This window comes from Tamandua tetradactyla, chromosome X, assembly GCF_023851605.1.
Source record: "Tamandua tetradactyla isolate mTamTet1 chromosome X, mTamTet1.pri, whole genome shotgun sequence".
NCBI lineage: Eukaryota > Metazoa > Chordata > Mammalia > Pilosa > Myrmecophagidae > Tamandua > Tamandua tetradactyla.
The window spans coordinates 10,119,770-10,141,690 of NC_135353.1; the positions used below are offsets into that span (position 1 = coordinate 10,119,770).

Consider the following 21,921-nt stretch of genomic DNA (forward strand, 5'->3'; position numbering starts at 1 on the left):
CCTCAAATGCATTAACCTGTCATCACCTCTCAGCTCCCCTCACCAATTTCAAGGCATCTCTTCAGATCTTCCCAAATTCCCTCCGATTTCTCAGAAACTGATTCTGCTGAAAACCAAAGTATTTTGACTGTCCAGTATTGAAATTAATTCTTCCTTTCTTCATGGCCTATATGATACTTATACTTTTGAAAATATCTTTTATGCTATGTCAACTACGATTTATTTGGTTTATGCATAACACTCAGATAATATTTTACTCTTTAAAATGATTTTCTTTTGAAATGTTTAAGAATTTGTTTTTGCTGAAATGACAGTGTAGAGGTTGGAAAGCACCACTCAGCTGTGTAATATCATTTGAAATGGAGCCCATCTAGGAAGTAAGGCCAAATTTATAACCTTGTGTTGTACAAGGGTTGACAGCATGGTGCTTCCCTCTTATGGTTCTGATCAGACATAAGAATTGGAAATGATTCTCTGTGGCATTTTAACTGTATAAACAATCCACAGGTATCACCCTACTTGGGACCTCTAGATCATTTGCATTCTCAAAGGAGGGAATTTCCTCTCTCATCTCTTACCATGAAACCACTTGCTATTGGTTGAATTCTTTCTGTCCCCTCTAAATAGATGTGTTGAAGTCCTAACTGCAAGTGCTTTGAATATGGCTGTATTTGGAGATAAGATCATTTCGGATGGGATTAGTTAAGTATATTAAGGCCAAACTGGATTAGAGTAGACCCAAATCCAATATGTTTGGTGTCCTTAGGAGTGGGGGAGAATTGGAGGCAATAGACAGAGACAGTGGTGAACCTCATGTGCCAGAGGCCAAGATTAAAGCCTGAGATGTTGCCAGGAAACCACTAGAGGCCAAGAAGAAGTAAGTAAGGATTCTCCACTATAGATTTTGGACATTAATCACAGAGCTGTGAGACAATACATTTCTGTTATTTTAAGCCAATTTGTTCGTGGTACCTTGTTACTGCATTCCTAGGAAACTAACACACTGTCTACTGGTCTACCTATGTCTACTGGTCACAGTATTTCTTTGTGATTTGATTTTGTATTATTTCGGTGTTTGTTTTTTTGGTCACATGGTTTATTTTTTGTTTTATGCCCCAAGCTGTCTTTGACTTCCAGAAAGTGAAACAAACACAGAATTTTCTTCTTGGGACACTGGTCTTAAAAATTGGCGTTTAAAAAATTAAGATATAGTTAAACTCTTTCATAGTTTACACTTCTATGAATTTTGAAGAGTACATAGTCATCTAGCCTCCACTATGCTCATAATGTAGATTGGTGCTACTAGCCTCAAAACTCTTTCATGTTCTCCCTTGTAGTGAATCTCCACCCCAACCTAATCCCTGGTAACCACTGACCTGTTTCACATCCATATATTTTTTCTTTTCCAGGATGCCATAAGAATGTAATTGGCCAATATGTAGTTTTTGGGTCCGACCCATTTCACTTAACAAAATGCATTTGGGATTCATCCATGTTTTCGTGAAACAATGTTCTGTGAGTATTTATTTTTTTTTTTTTGCTCGGTAGCAATACAGTCAGATTTGAAGGACGTATGGGTTGTGGGTTATTTCCTATTGTTGGTGATTAGAAATAGAGCTGCTATATGCCTTTGCACATTTAATTTTATTTGCATAAATTAGCTAGGAGTGAGATTGTTGGGTCACATGGCAACATTATGTGTAGATTTATAAAAAAGTGAAAAATAAGACTTTCCCAGAATGGCTTTACAATTTTGTAATTCCATTCACAATCTGTCAGTAATCCAGTTACCCAAATCCTCACCAGGACTTGGTATTGGAAGTAATTTCTAAAAATTAGCTGTTCTGTTTGTTTAGTTTTATCTCCTTGTTACTTAAACATGAGTTTCCTAATGGAGTGATGATACTGAACATCTTTTCATGTATTTATTTGCCATCCTGCTTCTGTGGTGAAATATCTGCTGAGTTCTTTTCCCCATTTTTAATGGATTGTTTGATTTCTTATTGTTGAGTTTTCAGAATTGTCGATATACATAAAACAGACCCTTTGCCATAGAGACACAAGGATGGCAAATACTATTTCTGTCAAATAACTTTTATAAAGAATATATATGCATTTTATGTTTACAAGTTATTGACAGAAATGCCATTTGTCAATATTTTCTCTCAGCCTGTGGTTTATTTTTGTCATTCTCCTAGTGCCTTTGTGTAGAACAAAATATTTTAATTTTGATACAATGCAAATGTATCATTATCTATTTCACCAATTTGCTTTTCATGACTTATCCAGGGTCATAAATGTTTTTCGTCTTTATTTACATAAGTTTTATATTTCTACATTCCATATTGAGGTCTATATCGGTAAATTTGCCCCTGCTTCTCTAGTGTATGTGCTGCACTAGTCAAGATTCATTCTTTGCATATGGACATTCTATTGTTCCAGCACTCTTTGTGGAAAGTTCCACATGTATGTTCAAATGATTAGCCTACTCTTCTATCCAAGAGGAGCACATCTTAGTATCCTTTGATGTGGCCAAAAATCCAATTCAGATCAGGCCCATCCTTTAGGTATGAGTACTTAATATGCTTTCTCTGAGTCATTTACTTGTGAGCAGGGCTCTTTCCAAACTCTGTAAAAGGATTTGGAGAGAGAATCAAAAGACCAGAGGCAGTGCAGTGAGTTGACTTAAAAAAGGCACATTAGAGATCGACTGCTTGGTTTCAAATCATAGTCTGACTTCTGCTTGGCTGTGTGATCTCAAGAGAGTGATTAAACGTCTCTTTCTTCTCTTTTCTCATTAGTAAAATAGGGGTGGACATACTAACTCTTACCTCAAAGGATTCTTTTAAGGATTAAAAGAATTTATGTGTGTGAAGAATTTAGAAAAATGCCTGGGCACATAGTAAACACGAACTGAGGGACACAAAATATATCCTTCATGAGACCCAGGCCTGAAGCTGAGATTACATGGGGTACAACTAAAATAACCTTTTAGTTGTTGGCCGCCATTGAGGCAAGGACAGTCAGCACCTCAACAAAGAAAAAAATACCCACCTTTCCCTGGCTTGGCAGAGAGGAAGTCCGAACTTAAATCCTGCCTCTTTCTTTTTCTATAATAATAACTATAAATAGCTATAAGTCATTGAAACCACCATAATGTCATTATTTATGCATGCAATGGTAAGTAAACAGAGATTCATATCTATTGTATTTTTTCAGCACATAACTAAGCCAGGCCCATATGTGGATGTAAATAAAGGTTGAGTGTGGGGGATGGTAGAAATTGATGTTAAATTCTTTGCCTATGTAGATCTCTCAAACAATTAATATGCATGGACACTGGAAATTTCCTTGTCTACTCTGTTTCATCTGTAATTTTCATCTGGAGGACTTGGAGAAGTACAGATTAAATACCTGGATCTCTTAATTTACCTTTTCTCTTCATTTCATGTATGTTGGCCTCTTTGTATTTTTTCAGTTCTCCAACCTCTTTATCCATAAGTTTTTCCATAAACTTGTCATTGTGCCCTTTTACCAGAGGTGCTAGATTTTAATCTGGAAATCTCTTTCATCTCCTTTTTCCTAGGCCAGAGAAATACCAGTACATGGAAGCCTGCATCTCAGAATGAAAAGGTAGGAAAAGGTCTTCTATACAACCAAAGCTGTGATAAACGGCTAAGAATTCCAAAGGATCTAGGCCATTTTCACTCTTGGAAATCAATCCAGTTAAGTTTTATATGTTGCTTCCTTTCTGGGCAAGGAGGTAAGGGAGTTTCTGTCCTCTAACTTTTGACAACTCCTGCTTCACCTCGCTGCTCTTCCTTGAGGTTCCTGTGTGTTTTCCCTGCTTCTTTGTGCTTTTATCATGAAGGTATACAACTCTAAATAAGGGTGTACAAATTTTCAAATGTTACATAACAAAGTACTACAAAGTTAGTACTTAAAACCACATAATATTTATCATTTCACTGTCTGCATGGGTCAGGAGTCCACTGCCCTGGTTCTAACAAAGTTTCCATTAAAGCCTCAACCAGGGCTGCAACTTTAGCCAAGGCTCAGAGTCCTCTTGCAAGCTCACTGGTTATTGGTAGAATTCAAAAGTTACCTGTGGCTATAGGACTGAGATTCTTAATTCCTAGGGACCACCAACAGTTCCGTGCCATATGGCCGATTCCATAGTATGGAATTTTGCTTCTTTGAGGCCAGCAGAAGACTGTTTGCTGTGTTTCTTGTCTTTGCCCTCTACATTCTCTTTTAAAGAGATTACCTGATTAGGTCAGGTCAACACAGGATAATCTCCATTTCAATTAAATCAAAATCAGAAGATTAGGGAACTTCATTAAATCCTAACCTTCCTTTGGTTATATAAGATAACATAATCATTGGAGTGATATCCTATCAGACTGACAAATTCTGTTCACACTGATTGGAAGGGGATTATATTGGGCACATGAGTAGAGGGGATCCTGGGGACCTCTTAGAATTTTGCCTTCTCCAGAGAAATTTAGAAGTTTGGGGGGGGGGTGCGAGTTTGGGGTAGAAAATGCATGTTAGTTGAACGATGGGAAAGAACTCTGGGACAAAACTTTGAGAGAAATAAAATTATACTTAAAACACCATTGCTAGCAACTTGAAATTCAACAGATTAATGTGGATAATGAGATATGTTACCTGAGTAAAAGAGGAAAGAATAAAGGATTATCCTTTCTCAATCTGAAATTCTGACACCATGCATGCAAATGGTGATGAAATATTCATACAGGGAGGGAGGAAAGAGGAGGGACAAAGGAGTGGGTGTTTTATGGGTCTTTGGATAAATTCTTGAGGTGCTGGGCTGGAAACATCAGGTGAATATAGGAATGGAAGAGGAGGAGCTGGTGCAGGGCTGCCACATTGAACTAAGCTTTGTGCAGTGCCCCACTCCAAAGGGTGCCACACAGTTACACTAAAGTGTTTCGTACTTTTGGGGTGTGTTAATTCACAACTTACACAACTACATGTGGTGACCCTGCGGAAAGCAGTGTGACTGACTGTGCACAGCTGCACTCACTTTGGTTTAGGCTCTATCCTCTCAGAAGAGCTTTAATTGCCTCTGGTAAGGGTCTGAGGGCCCCAGGGGGGAGTTTCCATCCAGATTCTTCAGGGATTTACTTTCTTCATCTTAAAACGGCTCGAGCACCTTAAGAACAAGAATTAGATTGGAACCAAAGAGAGAACAAGGGAAAAAATGGAAGACAAGCACTAACATATTAATAATTATCCTTAACTTTACATAAATAAAAAGGAAAGTTTAGTATAGCGGGTAAAAATAGCAACAAAAGAATGGCCCAACTAGATGCTATTTATAAGACCATAAACTCACTTCAAACTCAACATGTGTAAGTTGAAAATAAAAGGATGGAAATATATATATACCATGCAAATATTAATCAATAAAATGACAGCATAGTCCCATCAGGACTGCAGTATCCTCACGCAGTTTATCTCAGTTATCCTGTGATAATTATGTGGAAGAAGCCAAGGATTTGAAGAATCTGGATATATTGACTTCTTCTTAGTTTTCCTTTTTCTTTCAATGAAAAGGATTACAGCAAGATATGGATAGTCTCAAATCCTCTCACTCCTACATACACAAAAATTTTAGATCATATTGCGAATACACGAGTCTAATATATTTCGCATATTATATGGGCTGTTGTTTTTGTTTTTCCTCTAGAGTTTGAGGAAGAAGACGAATTTCTAATCTCACCAACTTGGAACCCTCCTAAATCTCTACTCTTTACCTCTTCTCACCATGGAGATTTGTGCTTTTTTCTGGCTCTTCTGTGGATTGGAGTTGAGGTAAGTAACATTGGGAAAAGCATCAAGAAATTTGGAGTGTGGGAGCTTGAGAGGCTGAGATGTTTGATCTTTCCACTTGAAGAATTACTTTATGGGTGGCAAAAAGTTTTTAATAAATCGTCCCTAATATCATCAATAATTGGAAAGTTAACAAGATAATGCAGGCATGGATCATTCTTCCTGAGAAGGAAGACAATGGAGGGAAGGTTATTTTCTCTTTCTCTTGAAACATGGGAATAGCTTCATTTGAACAGTCTTCTGGGATCTACACAACGTTGTTATAAAGGGGTCCTGGGGTATGGGATCACATTATGCCATGTGGTCATAGTGTCGTCTCTCTTCCCACTTATTTTCCTCCCTGCAGAACCAAATTTCCCCCCTTCTTTTCAATTCACCTTCAATCCTATTTGAAGTAAGAAAGTTTGGAGTATTATGCAGGGTTATGCTAGATGAGGCTCCTTCAATCTCTTTTCAATCCATATTTTCTGACATACTATTTGCATGTTTCTTTATTCATTCATGTTTTTGATAGATGTAAAGGATGGATGGGCAGTGGGGAACCACGGCTCAGATTTTTTGCTAATAGGGTGAACATTTCCTAGGCCTAATGGATAATCCTTGGGAATAGCAGTCATTCTGTGGTGGGGATATAATGAAAGCTACTTGGAGTGGGGAGGGAATAGGATTACCTAGGGCCACGTTTTCAGCTATGCTGTGTGCAGTGCCCTATTCAGCAAGGTGTCATCTACATAGATTGATCTGTGAATGACATCTTTCTGAGTTGTGTAATGTGCAACCTTGACAACATTTGTGATAGCTTTGGGAATGGGGGTGGAACTTCTGTCACCAAGATGCCCTCCCTTGATGCAAGGTGCACACCTTTCAGTGCTCGGCCAGCTTTCATAGGACTCTCTGAAGCATCTCTTGAGAAATCTGGTCTAGAATCTGGTGGGGTCTTAGGAAAATTGTTTTCAAAGCAATCTTGGAACTAAGCTTGGTGCAAGATCATTCCTCACATACTTCTTAATTTTTGCTCTCGACACAACCCAAATATACATTCAGCCCTTTAAACTCCTGAAGATCTTATACCTATCTAACTTCCTCATGATAATTTCTTCCATTGTAGAGGACCCAAACACCCTTTCAGTTCAGATCTCTACCTTTCTGAAGCTGTCTCCTTTAGTCATCTCATGGAGCTATGCCACCTCTCTCCCAAGGCTTTGGTGCTCCATGTTCCTTTTTACATATTACTGTCTAGTCTCACTGTTGTCACCATATCCGTAAGGGTTAAGATAGTGCCCAAGCTCTTCTCTCAACTGGACTCTTTATACTTTTAGATGATTTTTAAAAAGATTTTACATGAAGGGGTGAAGTGATACGATTGTCCACTTCTGACATCTCTAACGTTGTTATCCCAATGCCTTCATGTCCTTGGTTTCTGATGAAAACTTAGCCATCAATTTTATTGAAGGATCCCTTTTATACCAGGGGTAGCTTCTATCTTTCAGCTTTAAAGATTCTCTTTTGTTAAAACAATTTGACTATTGTTTGTTCAGTCTTCATCTATTTGGGTTTCTCATAATTGTATGAGTAGTTTATATTGGGTGGATAGATTTTGTTTTTTATCAGATTTGCACAATTTTCTCCCCTCTTACTGGTACTTTCCTACACATATTTTGGCGCACCTCCTGATGTTGCAGTTTTCTCAGGTTGTTTAATTCATTTTACTCTGTAGTCTTTGTAAACAATATCACTATGGCTCTCTCTTCTCATATTCTGATCATTTCTTCTGGTAGTTCAAATCTGTGTTGATCGCGTGTAGTGAAAAATTCATTTCGGTTGTACTTTTAAAGTCCAGAATTTCCAAATAATTTGGGCTGTTTTTGAACATGTAGGTTCTAAGGAAAGTCTTTAAAATTTATGCTGATACCAGCACATAACTGTCTTTTTCCCTGGTTCTGTCTGATATACTAGCTGGCCTGTTGTTTATCTTTTTGCTCTCTTGGAGCTACTAACCTCTTCTTAATGGTTTCCCACCAAAATCTGCATTGTTTCTGAGAATTACAGTAGACTTGGACTTCTGTACACCTCTTTCCTTCTTTCCTAATATAACCACTGCTTTAAGGAAAGCTGTAGTGCTTTCTGTTTTATTACATACTCCGTGGGTAAAATCTCTGAGTAAAGTCAGTTGGTAATTACTTCTTGGATAAAATCACTGCTTTGTACTTGTGGGTAGGGTCAGTAACCTTCTTCTCTCCCAGAGACACTCTTGATTTATGAGCAGCATGCTGAGTGGTAGCTGGAAGTTTTGGATTTCTCAGCTTCCTTCTTCCAGTGGTGACCCTGTAGCCATTCAAAAAACTGTGGCAATGTTGATAAGGCCCCCAGTATTCTGAGAATGGAAAACCCACAGCAGAGACATTCTTTGATAGAGCATTTGGTACAGAAATATTTGCTACTCTGTCCTTTATCTAGACTCTGCAGTGAGTTTAAGCTGCAGAGCTGGAGTGGAGGGGCAGATAAACATACTAGTATTATACTATGGCAAGATACCATAGTAATTACAAGGTGACTAAGGAGAGAGGAACCCCAATATGTTTGGTCTCACTTGCCTCAGTTACTCAATCACTAGCTTTAGACATCATTCACCATATTTGTTCCTTTATGTTTTTGATCTAGGCTAAGCTAAGTTTGAGAAGGGAAATGCTGGCACTTAATACCTTGTTTCTCAGTATGAAAAAAACACAAACGTGTTCACAACAAATTAACTGAAGAGAAACTCTCAGAGACTCAGGGACTGAAAGAAGTATAAGGGCATCTGTAGGTACTATGCATGCTTTTTCTCTTATAGTTTACTTCTGATAAAAAAAAATGAGCTCTGCTCACTCCGGTATCTTAGGAGGAAAGGGATTTCTTCTCTCTCCATCCTACTATTCACTGATGCTTGTCCCCATTTTTGCCTCTAGAATCCTGCGTGTTTTCACTGCCCATTTTGGGTTTTGGAGTTCAGATAAGTAACTCAGGTAGAGGGACTCAGATCTTTAGGTAACAATATTTGGCTGTTGGCAGTTTATTTCCTATTTTACTTTTGGATTTGGAAAACGCAAAACAATTGTTAATACTTTATTTACATTAACGAAAGCAGGAGCAGAATATGAAATCCAAGGCTGTTTTTTCCATGAGCAAGAGAAACTAGCAGCAATGTTTACTGTTAATCAGTTCTGAAAATTGGAATGTAGTAACTTCAATATGTGTGGAGGGGACAGTAAACTTGGAGGTAGGGACCAGCAATTGTAGTCAGGTTGGTTGTTGCATTGAACCTTTAAAATACTCCCGGTGGCCATTTAGCACTTGAAAGCACTGGGGACAGTTTCAAAGTTGCATGAGTAGGTGTTTAGATGGGGCTGCAACTTTAGACATGTTGTGTGTGGTATACTACTACAGAGAGTGCAATCACATATAATTCTATATGACTGACACCTCTGCAATCGAATAATGCATGAAATGTATAAAGTATGCAATGACATTGGACGTACATTGGGGAATCTTCTGGAACATACGGAAGGCTAGTTTCCCAAGACTACAAGTATGTCTCCTGTTCTGGTTTGCTAATGCTACTGGAATGCAATGTATCAGAAATAGATTAGCTTTACAAAGGGAATTGATTAAGTTAAAAATTTACACATCTCAGGCTGGAAAATGTCCAAATTAAGACATCCAGAGAAAGATACCTGGACATTGAAGAAAGGCCTCTGGCATGTGGAATACCTCTGTCCAGTTGGGAAGACACATTGCTGGAGTCTGCTGATCCTTGCTCCTGGTTCATTGCTTTCACTTCTGATCCACTCTCTTTCTCTCTAAAGTGTCTGTGCATCCTCACTTAGCTTCTCCAGGACAACTTCTGGATTTCATCTCTTAGCTTAGCATCTCTAAAAGTCTGTGTCATGGTTTCATCTCTCTGCACTCTGTGTCGGTTCTGAGTTCTCTCTCATAAAGGGCTCCAGGAAAGGATCAAGATCCACCTCTCCTGGGTGGATTGCATCTCCATGGAAACACCCTAATCAAGAAGTCCCACCCAACAGTAGGTTTGACCCCACAAGATTAGGGTAAAAGAACATGATTTATCTAGGGTCCATAATAGATTCAAACCAGTGCATCTCCCACCTCCATGAGCCTGCAGTCCTGAATTTCCTTAGTGGAATCAGTCTGGTAGGCGCCTTGTCAGAGGCAAGTCAAAGGAACTGAGCATCTCAGGAAAAAGGCCTCCTTTTGATTTTCTTCTGGAATTCACATCCAGTTTTCTGAAAGTTGCCTGCGTAAAATGGGAGCAAGGCTTTCATTGTGGTTGTGATGTTCCCTCTGTTGAGTACTTTTTCTTTTTGCAGAACCTCTGTGAAACCCAGTACTCCTTTCCTTGAACCCGTTTTTCCTTACCTGTTCCCCTTACCATTTTCAAGGTTTCTCCTTTAGGCCTTACCAAATTGGATTTTTAAGATCGTACCCTTCTGAGTCCTTATAGTGAATTTTTCATGTCAGCTATTGTACTTTATAATGTCAGAATTTCGATTTTAAAAAAAAAAAATTCTACCTCTTTTTTGACGTATTCTTTTGATGAAACATTGTTGTAACACCTTCCTTTAATTCTATATATGTGGATGGTTTAGTTCTTCAAATGTGGTTGCTTTAAAGTCCTTGTCTATTATATATGCCAACTGGCGCCTCTCATGGAAAATTTCTTTTGTCTACTTTTTTCTTATGGAAGGATCACATTTTTGCATATCTTCTAATATTTCTTGAAAATTCAAATTTTTAGAAAATATATTATAGCACATCTGGATACTCATCTGCCTTCCAGGAATTGTTGTGGTTGTTTGCCTAGTTATTTATTTATCGACATGGCTGTACTATTCTGTACAATGTTCGTGTACTAATAATTCAATTGAAAAACGTGTTAAGGTTGCTGTCTGTCTTAGTTTTCTAAGGCTGCTGTTTCTAAGATACCACAAATTGGGTGTTTTAAAAAGAAGAAAAGTGTTGTCTCAGTTCTGCAGGCTAGAAGTCTTAAAATCAAAGGGTCAGAATAGCCATGAACCCTTTTATTTTTAACTTTTTTATTGTACAGTATAATATATATATACAATGCACAGAAATAAGGAAGCAATAGTTTTCAAAGCACTCTTCAAAAAGTGGTTACAGGATAGATCCAAGAGTTCCTGATGTCCTACCATATGACCTTCTCGTATTATTCCTTCTGTGAGCTCCAGAATATAGTAGGCTAGCGGGCTTAAGTACTTTTTCATCATCACAATCACCATTCTTTTCCTTCTTTTTTTTGTGAACGATAACGTATATACAAAAAAGCTATACATTTCCAAGCACAGCACCACAATTAATTGTAGAACATATTTCTGACTTTGACATGGGGTATAATTGCACAATTTTAGGTTTTTACTTCTAGTTGCTCTAGAATACTGGAGACTAAGAGATATCAATTTAATGAGTCAGCATTCAGCATTCATATTCATTTGTTAAGTCCTATCTTCTATGTCTAATTCCACCATCATCTTTGACCTTTCCATACCACTCATTGGGGTAGTTTGGGCAATGGCAATTTTGAATTTTTGATTGGAAGGTTCTGTCACTAGTATGGGTTAGGGCGATGGAACTACTTGATGTTCTGGAGAGGCTGGGCTAGGTTTCAGGACTTATCTGGACCAGGGACCCATCAGAAGGTTGTAGGTTTCTGGCAAGTTACTCTAGTGTCTGCAACCCTTGTGGAATCTTATATATTGCCCTAGGTGTTCTTTCGGATTGGCTGGAAGGGGTTTGGTAGGTTGTGATAGGTAGTAAGGACTACCGGAAGCTTGCGTAAGAGCAATCTCCAGAGTAGCCTCTGGACTCCGTTTGCATTCTCTCCACCACTGATACTTTATTAATCACACTTCTTATTCCCCATCTGGTCAGGATGGAATTGTTGATCCCATGGCGCCACGTCTGTATTCAACCCTGGGAGTCATCTCCCATGTCACCAAAGAGACATTCACCCCTGGACCTAGTCATAATTTCTTTTAAGACTCTATGTAAGAATCTGTTCCTCTGACAGTGGCTGTCAAGCTTTGGTGTTCCTTTGGTTGTGACATAACTCAGTCTCTGCTTCTGACATCACATGGCTTTCTTTTACTCTGCCTCTCTTCACATGGGTTCTCCCCTCGTAAGCCTTCCTGTCTCTGGGTCCAAATTTACTCTTCTTATAAGGACACTAGTCGTTTTGGATTAGGGCCCACAGTCACCTGGTTTGATCTCATTTTAACTTAACTGATTCCATCTGAAACGACCCTATTTCCAAATGATGTCACAAACTCAACAAATCTATTTTGGAAAAACACAATTAATGCATAACACCTCCTCACAATTAAAAAGTTGGGGGAGTATGCCCGGGGCCCCAGGAGTCTCAAATTGTCACACCTGAAGTAGAGACTCCACCCTACGATGAGGGGTTGGGTGTAGGAACAGAAATTGTGTCCTCTTGCAACCGATGACTGATAATTGGCCTCTAGAACAGAAATTCAGACTGAAGAACAAATGAAAAATAATGGTGGCCTGCTGCTCTCAGGAAGATACTGTAGTCATTGACAAGAAACTAAAGGGAGATGTTGAACCATATCATTGGCATTTCACCTCAGTCCCACAAAACATCATATCTGATATCTCTTCTCCATTTTTATATCCCTGTATTGTCTGTGTAAAGCCTCAGATTGTCAAGGGAGAGGATGTACCTCATAGTATGTCATCTCCTAATAGAATATTCAGAAACATGCTCACAACAACCTTTCACCGGAAAAAAACATTCAGAAAACAAATTCTTGTTTCCATTTCAGTCCGGCAATGCTGAGAAAGGGTTATAATCCCATAAGAAATTTAGGTATTTTAAAGAAGAAATCCATTTCCTAACTCTAGCCTCTGAGTAGTCACATAATGGAGTACCTGAGATGGCCCAGCGATGGGAGCTGATGTGGAAGAGTGGTGTCATACAAGGGCTCTAGGAAAAGCAGTCATCTCTATGTCCTTAAGCACACCCAATGTACCTCCATTTCCATCACATATGTCATCCATGTTATGCACCACTCCAATCGCAGAGGTGCCAGTCATATTTAATTATACACGATTGTTACTCTCTGGAGTAGAGTATCATATGCAGCATATCTGAAGATGTCAGCCCTACCAAAGCAATCACTCATACACCTTTCAGAACACCATGCAAAGTTTTCTACCAATTTGCAATCTCCCAATGTTCCAAGACTTTTCCTCTTCCTTGACAATGAAAGAGAACCTTAGCTATGCTGTTCTTATATTTTTTCTATCCATATCTGACTCCAGGCTACACAGTTCCATCTGGTTCTTTGGTATTTTGTTCTGAGAATTCAGAGAAATATTGAGGCACTGTGAATTAAGAGATGAGAAGGAAAGAGGAGCACACAGACCAAAAAGATCAGTTTGTCTTCTTAATATGCCCTTAAGAGATGAGAATAGAAGGTGGCAAAAGAAATGGCAATTGCCGTGATGCTTGAGGTAGGGGAGCTTTCTCTTCCCTGGGAATCACCAGTAAGAAATAGAAGTTATTTTAGATTATCTTTTTTTGTCTGTACTAATTTTCCTTGACCATGCTGGATCCAACGTAGAGACTGCGCTCTATGATTTCTTGTCTTGTAAAAGTTGCAGCTTTCTGTTAAACTAATAGTGTCTATGCACAGGTATGTCTGGGGAATGAATCTAATTTGCTTTCCTCGACCAACCAAAAGCCATTATGTGGCAATAATAGCTGATGCTTGTGGTTCTGCATTCCAAATATATTGAACAATGAAAGGCCCGGCCCAAGACAGCATGTTGGTAAAGAATGAATGATAGATCTTATGGTTGAATTACAGTCAAAACCTCTGATAGCAGAGCTTTCTTGTCGATGTGAGATTGGGTACATCTCTATTATCTTTTATTTCATTTCTTAGGAGTAACGGAGGAGAAGATAATGTTCCCTCTTTTTGGGTAAGTTGCAGAGAGAGATTAGAGATTCAAACTGGCCAGTCGGCCTGAATAAATTCAGTTGGGAAGAACAAGATACATTCCATTCATGATGAGGAAAATTTAATTCTAGGAAATGTCGGTAGTCTTTGGGAGAACGGGAGGCTTCCTGCAGCTCTATGTACATAGAGCACACATTTTTTTTTTCTGATCGAAAAAGGAATGTTTCATAATTCGAAGACATGCAGATTATCTCAATCACCATAGTCTTCATTGCTGTTTCAACAAAACCTATGAAACTAGGTATGGTATTTCCCATATTTTCCTAACTCCCTATTTAAAAGAACTTTCAAGGGGGTACATGGGTAGTACAGTGTTAGAATTTTCGCCTACCAGGTAGAAGACCCAGGTTCAATTACTGACCCACACCCTCAAAAACATTTTTTTTGAGTTCCTACTTCCCAAGTTCTAAAACTGAGTCCAATTAAAAAGACTGGGAACATTCTCAATTGGATTTCCTTCCAAATTCTCATGGGCTTATGTTTTTTACAGTCGAAGATATCAACTTATATGTAATAATATATTTTAATTTTAATTAACACTTCTGAGAATTTAGAATATCAGTGTCCCCAACACTGTAAGTGTAATTTAAAAAGCTGAGTGTGAGTGTGGTTAAAAGAGGAAGGCCAGAGTCACGTGACTCACCAGAAGGAAAGCTAGGGGATAAAAACGGGCTAAATAACTTAGCAAAACCTAGAATGGATGATGATTGTGGTCAATTGTGCAAATATAAAGAGGTTCTTACATGAACTCGAGTATAGGTCAGTATTACACGATGTTAATAATAGGGTCGTATATGGGCTAAATACAATTAATGTAAACTAAGGTCTATAGCTCACAGTGACACTGTAATATTTTTGCATGAATTGTAACAAAGGCACTCTATCAAAGCTAAATACCAATAGTAGAGGGCTATATTACAAGGTCAGTATTACAAGATGTTATTAATAGGGTTGTTTATGGGCAAACACTTAATGTAAACTAAGTTCTATAGCTAAGAGTGACACTGTAATATTTTTGCATGAATTGTAACAAAGGCACTCTATCCAAGCTAAACGTCAATAATAGAGGGATATAAGGGATATGAGATTTTATTTCTTCTGAAGAAATAAGATTGTTGTCATATTAATTGTAGTGGTAAGTGCGTAACTATGTGAGTATACCAAGACCCATTGATTTTACACTTAGAATGGATTATATGTTGTGTGAATAAAACTGTTAAAAAACTAATGGGGGGCTAAATGGTACGGGATACCTTGGGTTTTCTTTTTTCTTTGTCTTTTTTAATTTTGAAGTAATGAAAATGTTCTAAAATCGATTGTGGTAGTGAATGCACAACTATGTGATGATGCCGTGAACCATTGGTTGTAGTCTTTGGATGGATTATACGGTATGTGTATACATATCAATAGAATCACATTAAAAATATTGATGTAAGACGCGAAGGTTTTAAAGGGAAATGTAAGCAATGAGTAGCATTTGTCTTGGGATGGAAAAAATGCAAAAGCATGCACAAAACAACTTGCTTCCAAGGAATGGTTCATAAAACCGAGTGGCTAGGAGGAATTTAAGGTGCTCATACATAGGCACCGAAATCATTTTGTGTACTTAGATCACTCATATTAGGTAAAATTGAATTTTTAATTCAAGAGTCTGAGAAGGAACAGGGATTTCTGCTCTGTCCCTTCCACTACCGGCTTATTATGTCCCCTCCTTTACTTTCAGGATCCTGTGGGTCTTCACTGCTTATTCTGTGGTTCTGAAGTGAAGGTAAATAACTCCAGTAGAAGGATTCAAATTTTTGTGTAACAAGCATTTTAGTTTCCTAGGCTGCTCAAAACAAATACCATGAAGTAGTTCAGCTTAAACAATGGGAATTTATTCACTCATGATTTTGAACCTGAAAAATGTCCAACTCAGGGTATTACCGAGGTGATGCTGACGGCTATGCTTGCCTCCTCTGTCCCATGGCAAAGCACATGGCAGCATCTGCTAATCTCTCTCTTCTCTTCCAGGTTTCATTACTTTCAGCTACTTACATCTGTGGTTCTCTTTCTCTTTGCCTCAATTTCATTCTGCTTACCAGGCAGTCCAGTAATAAAATTAAGGACATCCTAATTGAAATAGGTCACGTCTTCAGTAAAGTAATCTCATCAGAAGGCCCTGATTACAATTGGTTGACACCCACAGGGATGGTTTAGATTTAAGAACATATTTTTCTGGGATATGTACAGCTTCCAACCATCACAACAGGGATTTGGTTGGTGAGATAGTGTATTTTTCACTTTGCTTTCACCTCAGGGGCACGCAAATATCTTACTAAGACTTTATATTAGTGGGTAAAGGAATAGCGTTAGACATGCAAGAGTATTTCTACCATCAGCAAGAGAAACTAGGAAGAAAGCTTAATGCTTCTCATTTATGATAACTGCCATGTAAAAGTAAAGAAGTGTCAGCACTTAAGGAAGGATGGATGAGGAAAGGCTGTGGGGTGGGTATTGCAGAAGTCCTTTGGTAAAATCCTGGTCCTATGCAGAAACTGAAAGCTTTCAAGAGTGTTCAAAGGATTTATGAGTGGGTGTTCTTGCAGGGCTATGAACTTTAGAGATACTGTGTGTGGTACTCTACCACAGAGGGTGGCTATCGTGTGTAATTAAATACGATGGTCACCTCTGCGAGTTGAGTAACGCATGACATTGTCACTTCTGAGAGTCAAATAATGCAAATGCGATGGCACTGGGGATACATTGGGGTGTGCAGAGACATGCAAAAGGGCTGATTCCCTAGAGCACGTGGAACTACTTCTTGGCAGCCCCCAGGGTTCGACTACCTCAGGAAATTCCATTAGGTGTCTTCTCAGAGGCAAGACCTAGGAATTTTGCATCCTAGGGAAATGCTTCCCTTTGATTTTCTTCTGGGGTTCACATCTTTTTTTTTTTACGAATTTGCCTGACCCAAATGGTAATAACCTTTTTCAGTGTGACCATGCTGTTCCCTCTGTCTTGTGGAGTATTGTTCCCTTTTAGTAGAAACTGTTCTCAACCCCAAACCTTAATCCGTCACATCAACTAGCTCCCTTCATCATTTTCAAGGGTTTTCTTTTGGCTTTCCCCAATTCATTCTATCTTCTCTGCTCCTTACCCTGCTAAAGCCTAAAATACTTTGTTTCTTGGGCATTCAAGTACTAATTTACTAGTACTACCACGTGGAAAACTTTACTCCTTGATCTAATTTTCTTTTGTTACTTTTTAAAATGCTATTCATCTTTTGTTTCTATAGAGAAAAGTAGGGAGGGTAAACACTATATTCTTGGGTACCGTCACATGAAAAGATTTCAGGGGAGCAGAACGCATGTCAAGGGAGCAAAAGACATACTGTTGTTTTGACCAAGTGTGTATAACCTGGCACCTCCCTCTTATTTCTGTTCATGGACTTCAGTTTTAAACTGCACTTTGTACCATTTTCCTGGGTTAATAAACCATGTACATCATGCTATTTTCAGACTTTGGAACATTTTAGTAACAAAAAAATGGAATTTCCTTTCTCTTGTATCTAGTCATCATGGCCACTCTTCCTCTTTCTACTAATCACAGAGTTTCGGTTAGGTTTGATTTTGTATTTGTTAGTTAGGTTTTTTTTTGTACCTTTTTATGTGTATATTGGAGGAACACATGCTGTTTTGGATGTTTTCTTTGTGGAGTGGGGGAGGGAAATGTGTGTCTTAAATGTTTAATGTGTTCTTACTTTCATTTTAATTTATTGATTGCTTATTTACTGTTGTTTTGTATATTCTTTAAAACACCTGGAACATAAAACAGCCCCATACCACAGGCCTTCCTTGACTTCCAGTTAGTGTCACAGAGAGAGGATTTTATCTGGAATGCTATAATGTGAATAGACATTAAAAAACTAGCACACTATAAATCTGTTCCTTTACGGATTAGAGTTTAAGAGGTTGTTCATCTAATACCTAGGATGTGATATAGAAGATTGCTTCATTATTATGCTGTCTCAACTGAATCCCCACTTAATCCTAATCCCTGGCAGCCACTTGAATGCATTCAGTCCTTATAGTTTGCCTTTTTCACAATTTCATGTAAATATAATCATACTATATTTATTTCTTGGGCCTGGATCCTTTCAAATAACAAACGCACTTGAGACTCATCCATATTTTTGTGTGAAACAAAAGTCTATTATTGTCATTATTTTGCTTCTAATTATAGTCATTGGTGAAAGCTATCTCAGTTATTTCTCACTGTTGGTATTTATGAATAAAGCTGCTGTGAACTTTTGCATACAGATAGATGTGTGATCCCACCTTTCCATTAACTTTGGAAAATAGCAAGGTGTGGGATTGTTGGGTCATCTGCTAAATGTTATGCTTCAGTTGTAAAAAACTGAAAGAAAACCTATTTTCAAGAATGACTTTACTCTTCTTTGTTGCTATGAACAATGTGTCAGAGATCCCTTTGGTTACATCTTCACCAACACTGGTATTAAAAGAGTTTATTTGTTTTGTTTTGCTTTCTATTAGCTATTGTATTATTCATGTAGTTTTACACCATGGTTTTAATTTGCATCTCCTTATTGGAAAATAATGTTGAAAATCTCTTTGTATGCTTATTTGACATCCAAGTATATTTTGTTGAAGTGCATTTTGAGGTCTTTTTCCCATGTTTATTAAGTTATTTAATTTCTTATTATTCAGTTTTTAGAGATTTTTATATATTCTGATGACAGGTTCTTTACCAAAATGTTATTTGCAAATATTTTCTGCCTATGCTTTGCCATTTTTATTCTCCCAAGTGTGATAGGCAAGGGAAATTGTTCCATTTCAATAAAGTGTAATTCATCTTTTCTAAAAATTTTATGGGCTGAACTTTGAGGTCATATTTAAAAGTTTTTTCATTTGATACAATATTTTTTATTGTCTTTGTATTCCAGCACCCTAATACATCTTTCCAGTGCCTTCTGGCTTCCATTGTTTCTGATGAAAAGTCTGTTATTCATCTAATTTAGTATCCCTCTTATGCGTTGAGTCACTTGTAACTTGCAGAGGTCAAGAATTTCTTTTCAAATTTCATTTCATGTGTTTGAATAGGATGTTTCTCTGTCTAAATATTTTTTGATTTATCTTTCTTCTTTTTACCACTTGTGATAGTTAGGGTCAGGTGTCACCCCAGCCAGGTGATGATTCCCTGTTGTGCTGCTGCTGTGGACTTCAATCATCAACATGTGAAATTCAACTATGGCTGATTACATTTGCGATTGGCAAAGGGAAACGCCTTCCACAATCAGCGAGGTTTAATTTAATTTGTTGGAGGCTAATTAAAGAGCGAGTTCAGAAGAGCGTCCGGTAGGACAGCATATCTCACCTCAATCCAGATGTTTGGACATGCAGGAAGGAATTGCCCAAGGAAAGCCATTGGAACCCAGAAGCCAGGACAGAAGGCTAGGAGTCATTGCCATGTGCCCTCCCATGTAACAGAGAAACTCACATGAAAGCTAGCTGCCTTTCCTGTGAAGAACTGTCAATTTGTAACTAAATAAATCTCCTTATTAAAAGCCAGTCCATCTCTTGTGTGTTGCATTCTGGCAGCTTTACAAACTAAAACATCACCCTTCTTAATTGTGTAGATTAATAGTTTTTCATCAAATTTAGCAAGCTTGCAGCCATTTATTCTTTCAACTTTTTTCTTCTCCTTGCTCTCTCTCCGTTTCTTCTGGTACTCACATTATGACTACATTACTGCTATTGCAGCTTTCTTTGTTACTCAATTCATTTTTCTTCATTTTACTCAATCTGTTCTTTGTAAAGCATAATTAACATCACTTAATACTCGCTGATTACTTCCTCTGCTGGTTCCAATCTACTATCAACCCTCTAATGAATTTTTCATTTCAGTTCTTGTACTTTTAAACTTCACAACTTCCATTTTAAAATAATTTTTACTCCTTGACCGATATATACGTTTGACGAGGCACTGTCAACCTACTGCCCTTAATTTCTCTGAGCACTGCTTGTTTAAGTCTTTGAAAATATTTTAATGGATGCTTTAAAGTCTTTATCAGTTAATTGGGAGTCTGGGCTCTTTCATAGTCAGTTTCAGTGGCTGCTTTTTTCCTGTTCTTTTCTTTTATGGTAATTATTTGTTGAAAATTTGACATTTTAGGTAATATAATTGTAGCAACTCTGGATACTGAGGATGGTTGTTTAGTTGTTTATTTAGTTTGCTTACTTGCTTATTGACTTGGTTATGCTCTTTTGGTGAAGTCTTCCTCTCTTGTAGTGTTTCATCTCTCATGTTGCTATTCAGAACACAGTCTTGGGCAAAACACAGGCATCCCTGAGATGAAAGTGATTCTAGTATGGGTGTCTTTATATGTTTCTTTTTCTGACTTCTCTGTTAGTCTGTGTGCCTCTGTTGGTGTCACACCAAGTAGTTAGGCTCAAGCTATAAAACTGCTTCCCTGCAGTCCAGGTTTGGCCCCTTAACCACTGAGTGATCCACCGACTTCTTCTCTGTTATCTTTCCCCTGTGGGTCAATGTTACGTTGTGGAACTAGTGATATGGCAAGCTGACATCATGCCAATCTTGCATATGCTGCGTTTGTAATGAATTACCTGTTTATGTCAATTTGGGCTAATTATCTGCTTATCATCTGAATCTATGACAGTGTGACGAGTCATAATATCCGCTGCAGACACAGTGCTACTTAAGGACTGTGTAACTGGACAGGTAGTTTGAATCCTTTAAGAAATTGACTTAATTCTTCTAACTTATAAAATTTAGGGGCATAATGTCATAGTATTCTATTCTTTGGTAATCTTTTTTTTAATGTCTGTGTTGTTGTAAAAATGATCACTTTTTCATTCATGATTTTGACAATTGTGACCTCTCTTTTTTTCTTAGTCTGTCTAGCATTTTATCAACTTTATGTATCTTATCAAAGAAATTTCTTTTGGTTTTATTAATACTATCTTTTGTTTTCCAAATTTTAAATTCACTGATATCTGCACTTATGTCTATTATTTACTTTTTCTACTTCTTTCAGATTCAATTTTCTCTGCTTTACCTAATCTTAAGGGAGAAGTTGAGATTACTGTGTTTTTAGATATTCTTTTTTCATGTAGTCATTTAAAGGCACGAATTTCCCTCTCACCACTGCTTTAGTTGCATCCCATTGATTTTGACAAGTTGTGTTATTATCATTATTCAATTCAAAGTAATATTTTCTATTTTCTCTTTATATTTTCTAATTGGCCTATGATTTCTATTGAAGCGTGTGTTTTTACCTCCATGAATGTTGACATTTTGAGATATCTGATGTTGACTTCTAGTTTAATTTAATCTGAGTATGGCATGATTTCAATGACACTACATTCTCAGCTTTGGTTCAATAATCTAAAATATGGTCTATCTTGATGAATGATCCATATGCTCTTGGGACGAACATGTATTCTGTTGTTGTTCAAATTGTATGACAGCGTTGTTCAGGACTTCTGCACCTTTACTGTTTTTCTGTGTACTAGGTAGGTTAATTACTGAGAATAGAGTTTTGGAGTTTTCTATTATAAGTGGGAAATTGTTTGTCCTTGAGTTTATATCAGTTTTGCATTTAGTGTTTTGAAGCTTATGTTTTATGCATGAATATTTGTTATTGTTATACCTTCTATGTGAAATGACACCTGTATCATTATGTCATGTCTTTCTTTTTCTCTGATAATATTCTTTACTCTGCGGTGAACTTTGGTATGAATATAGGTGTTTCAGCTTGCTTTTGGTTTGTATTTGCATGGTATCTTTTTCTGTTATTTCCCTTTTAACTTGGTTCTGTACTATATGCCTGTGTAACACCATTTGAACTGGAGAAGTGTGTGGGAAACAGGACACATTTTAGATAATTGTATTGTAGTGTATTGAACAAAGGAAGACAATGTAGTACCTCTCTCCTTTACTTTCAATTAGGGAATTTAATTGGAAACTGATTGTCATGGTA

The 21,921-nt window shown here is 37.6% G+C and overlaps 1 protein-coding gene across 15 annotated transcripts in view; it reads left to right on the forward strand.

Annotated features, from left to right (window-relative positions):
* Positions 1–21,921, forward strand: part of LOC143671311 (uncharacterized) — a 154,629-nt gene that overhangs the window by 16,503 nt on the left and 116,205 nt on the right. For 6 of the 15 annotated variants that reach the window (XR_013169541.1, XR_013169539.1, XR_013169537.1 and 3 more), the window contains exons 1-4: positions 33–877; positions 1,410–1,515; positions 3,587–3,633; positions 5,717–5,841. The exons of 7 other annotated variants lie outside the window; for them this stretch is intronic. The gene's annotated coding sequence lies outside the window, so the exon portion shown is untranslated. Of the gene's footprint in view, positions 1–32; positions 878–1,409; positions 1,516–3,586; positions 3,634–5,716; positions 5,842–15,642; positions 15,688–21,921 lie in introns of those variants that run through there. 2 more of the 15 variants (XR_013169540.1, XR_013169538.1) reach the window with 2 other exon arrangements.